The 5000-nt window shown below is 43.9% G+C and overlaps 1 protein-coding gene across 1 annotated transcript in view; it reads right to left on the bottom strand.

Moving 5' to 3' along the window:
* Window positions 1-5000, bottom strand: part of dab1a (DAB adaptor protein 1a) — a gene marked incomplete at both ends in the record, with an annotated part of 94255 nt that overhangs the window by 664 nt on the left and 88591 nt on the right.

Genomic DNA, 5000 nt, shown 5'->3' with positions numbered 1-5000 from the left:
CAGCCTCTATACCAGCCCTGTCACCCTGTCACACTGCGTCATCCAAGCCCAGCCGCCGGTGCCAACAAGGCCTCCAGCCCGGTCCCTCATCAATCCTACCCGACAGAGGGGAGAGATGAGGCGAGTGGACGGGGCACGGTGGGGACGAGGGGGATGACTGATAGTCCAGCGAGAACACCCATAGGCCCGTGGCCAAAACATCGGGGACGGTCGGCGCGTGTGTGTGTGAGTGGGTGACCGGTTGTGTGTGTGTGTATGAGATTGTGTGTGCTAGCCTGCATGTGTGTGTGTGTGTTGTACTGTAATGTGTGTGTGTGTGTGTGTGTGTGTGTGTGTGTGTATGAGACGGGGGCCCTGGGCTCTCCTCGGTGCCAGCGGAGCGATGTGAGATTGCTCAGTGAACCGTGGAAACAGACCATTTCACGGCTGAGACCCGACAGCATGAGCTGGACATGATGAGATCACCCCCTCCAAACACACACACACACACACACACACACACACACACACACACAAATGAAAGAAGAAAAAAACTAAAACACTTGCGCTCCCACTGGTCCAAACATATCGCTCGTTGTCGGGGGCAGAAACCTCTTATCTCCATATTCTAACTTTTTGTGTTTTTTCGTAAATACTACAGCGTCACACAAAAGCATCAAAAGTATCAGATCCACAAGCTCGAAACGCGGCGCGAAGCGTCGCGTTTCGAGCTTGTAGATCTGATACTTTTGGATCTGATACTTTTGGATCTGATACTTTTGTTGTTTTCCTGAGAACTGACAGTTTTGGACATAGGAGGTTTCCACCGAACAGGTCTGTCTGGACCTTTACTGTGGGAGGAGGACAGGAGGCAAAACAGACCATCGCAGCCAACAGTGTGCACGCACACACACACACACACACACACACACAGAGACACGCGCACAACAGCCTTGGCTCAGCCGTGGGCACAGGTGGCTGAGGTGGTGGCCGTCGCAAAGTGCACTCACTCGGCTGGGTTTTTCGAACGCACAGGTGTGGCTGGCTGGCGCGCGCGTGCTTGTGCGTTTACGCGTGTGTGCGTGCGCACTGTGTTGTGTCTTCGAGGATGTCTAAAGTAGTTGTGATTGAGCAGGTAAACACCATATGTGGGTGTAGCTTCATTGGACCGCGACCAAAGTGTGGGCCTCCCGCCTATACTATACTATTAGTCCATGAGCCAGAGCCCCAAAATTGAGCAATGATTATCGAAAGAGTGGGCAAAACCAAACCTATATTAAATTGTTCATAGGGTCAATACGAGTAAATAAATATATGATAACCTTTCCACAGGAGCAGCTTTTTCATGGTTATCACACATTTTGTAATTTTCCCCATACGTACATGACAGGTGAAAAAATGACAAAATTTTAAAAAGAGTTATCATAATGAAACTTCCTGAGTTGATTACTTACATGAAGACAATGATTTATCGTATTACAAGTTTTCTGAAATTGTATATTTAAATATGCAAATTAGGCATTAGGAAAATATGCCCAAATTTGCATAACTTTCCAGAATCAACGTTGGAACATTGGACAAAGCTAGAGTCAACATACTTATTTCATTTTGTTAAGATGTTGGAGTCAAAGGTTTTTAACGAGGGAATATTCAATATCTGGCTCAATTTTGGGGCTCTGGCTCATGGACTAAATGCCTAATTTGCATATTTAAATATACAATTTCAGAAAACTTGTAATACGATAAATCATTGTCTTCATGTAAGTAATCAACTCAGGAAGTTTCATTATGATAACTCTTTTTTAAATTTTGTCATTTTTTCACCTGTCATGTACGTATGGGGAAAATGACAAAATGTGTGATAACCATGAAAAAGCTGCTCCTGTGGTGAGGTTATCATATATTTATTTACTCGTATTGACCCTATGAACAATTTAATATAGGTTTGGTTTTGCCCACTCTTTCGATAATGAAATCTTGTCTGGCTCATGGACTATATACCGCAGAGGGAGGGGGAAAAAAAACCATCTTTGAACAGGCTGCGGTGCTGTCAATACCAGAGCCAAACCTCAACACCTCCACAATTTATCCCTCCCCGCTTTTTTTTGTTGTTGGCCCGGCCCAGAAAAAAAAAACAGGCCTTCTGCCCCTCTAGCCTAGCGGCCTAGCTTTCTGCACGATGCTAGGGACGGCGGCCAAAACCCCCTCTCTCTCTGCCTTGTGAGGATTAACAGGACTTCAAGGCATCTTGTGTTTTTTAATTAATGCCAATTATGTCCGGGCAGTCATTAAACCTGGCACCCCGGTATTAACTGATGAAAACACAATCATTAAAATGTTCCCCAGCGAACGGACCGAGTGCCAGCAGCTATCATTAAGCAGCCAACAGTGGAGGAGCTGTGTGTGTGTGTGTGGGTGATGACGCAGGGTGGGGAGGCAGGGATCTAACATGGCGTTTTCTTCGTGTGTGTGTGTGTGTGTGTGTGTGTGTGTGTGTGTGGGGGTGTTTGCGTTCGTTGTCTGTATACAGTATGTGTTCGTTGCATGTAAACGAGTGTGAATAATGTGTTTCAGACTGTATGTCGTCGCCGTCGAGCAGTAATCTCCATATTACGTCCACGTTCTAACTTTTGGAGTTTTTTTCTGAGAAGTGGGGGGTGCAGGGGGGGAGTGGGTGGAGGAAATTTGCATGACTGTAAACACAAAGATACACGCAGGCACACACATTATATCAAACATTATATCGTTGCTGTCGGGCAGAAACCACTTATCTCCATATTCTAACTTTTTGTGTCTATTCGTAAATTAACGCCCCACGTCAAAAGTAGCAGATTCACAAGCTCGAAACGCGGCGCGAAGCGACGCGTTTCGAGCTTGTAGATCTGCTACTTTTGACACTTTTGAATTTGAATCCTGAAAAGTAACAGTCTTGGACATACGAGGTTTCCACCCGACAGAGACGATGTGTATGTGTCTAATAGGTCTCTTCTGAGAGCGTATGGTCATACTCTGAGAGTCCCGTTAAGACTGAGGATTTTTTTCTGTGTAGGCGTACAGTATGTTGTTTTCCTAATAGATGATGCTATAGCTAGTCTAGGTTTATAAAGCTGCTTACAGGACACACAGTTTTACGCACTTCCGCACTGTGAATGTTACGAATATTTACAGCTTAACCCATTGAGACCTGAAGCCGATACCGTTGGGATTCTCCTAATCCCAACAGTATTCTGAAAAACGTATGTTTCTATATCAGTGGTGCTCAAAATTTTTCATGTCAAGGACCCCCAAAATTATATGTATTTGGCCACGGACCCCCATCAAAATTTTGTTCCAGGGACCCCCAGAAACAAAGATTTGAGTTAAAAATGTTCGCTTTAAAAATATATATATTTCAAAGATTTGCACACATTTTCACGATTTTTCAAAAATAGCAGATCTACAAGCTCGTAGCGCGGCACTCGGTGCCGCGCTATGAGCTTGTATATCTGCTATTTTTGAATAGCCCAAAGTGTAAAATAATGCTTTTTAGCTCAAATAAAAAAAACATGCGTTCCAGGTCTTAATGGGTTAAGAAGTGCACACATCACTTCTTCAAGCCCCCATGCATCCTCATTGTCTATGCTGGGCGGTTCTGGCTCCATCAATTCATAGCTCCGTAAAAAAAAAAGAAAAAGGATGCGGGCGACACGCATGCAGCGTGTGACACTGAATCTCACAAAAACATACATAATGCATCGAGAGGGACAAGGAGAAGACTTCAGTTTTACATAAAAAACCAAACATTGAACATAGACAATAGACATCCTGTTTCCCCCGTCGTAAACCCTGTTGGTAATATCACATACTTTTGGTCGGCTTTTGTGCTGACAAAGAGCGCCGCAAACAGGGAACAGGATGTAATTAGGAACACATCATCAACAAAGGGACGGCACACGCGCAACAAATTAGCGCACGGGAGCATGTTCAAAGCAGAAAAATCCAAGGGCATGCACGTTGTCGAACCATGTTACACATGCTGATTGGAAAGCCCTATACATGTAAAAGCGAGGCATTGCGGCTTCACAATGCCGCTCGGCGTGCTTACATTACGCGCCTCCGTGGGATGTCGGTGACAACAAAGAAACTGAAACGCGCTCGCACATGCTTCATACTTATGCATACAGTATGTGAGCCATATACCACACAGAGACACAGGCACACATCACCATGACGAACACACACACACACAGTGGTGGAAAGTAACTAAGTACATTTACTTAAGTACTGTACTTAAGTACAATTTTGAGGTATTTGTACTTTACTTGAGTATTTCCAATTTCCAATACTTTTACTTCTACTCCACTACATCTCAGATGCAAATATTGTACTTTTACTCCACTACAATTATTTGAAAACTTTAGTTACTAGTTACTTTGTCAGATATAAATTATGATATAATGAAACATACATTAACCACTTTAGCCCTATTTTATACCTAGGCTATTTGAAAATAGCAGATCTACAAGCTCACAACGCGTCGCATCGCGACGCGTTGTGAGCTTTGCGACGCGTTGTGAGCTTGTAGATCTGCTATTTTCAAAAATTTAGTACTTTTACTTTTGGTACTTTAAGTACATTTTGATGCCAATACTTTTGTACTTTTACTCAAGTACATTTTTAATTCTGGACTTTTACTTGTAACAGAGTATTTTTATATTGCAGTATTGGTACTTTTACTTAAGTAAAGAATTTGAGTACTTTTTCCACCACTGCGACACACACACACACATCAACATGCAGTCAAACGCGCGCCGTCGAAGCGGTTACGTGTGACGGCAGAGGGAAGACGATGAAATGTGGAGGAGAACAGATGTACTGTAAGCAGTATAAGTACAGATCCGACAGGGACAAGACGACAGAGAGGTGAGAAGGAGAAGGGGTAGATGAGGTGGAACAACAGAGAGAGAGTTCTCCTAAGGGTTGGGATCCGGAAGGAACCCGAGGAACCGGAATCGGTTCCATCACATTTGGAACCGTTTTTT

Source organism: Gymnoscopelus braueri (genome assembly GCF_963280865.1).
Source record: "Gymnoscopelus braueri genome assembly, chromosome: 6".
Classification (NCBI taxonomy): domain Eukaryota; kingdom Metazoa; phylum Chordata; class Actinopteri; order Myctophiformes; family Myctophidae; genus Gymnoscopelus; species Gymnoscopelus braueri.
The sequence above is the reverse complement of the archived record's forward strand: the minus strand, read 5'-3'. Positions and strand labels throughout refer to the sequence as shown.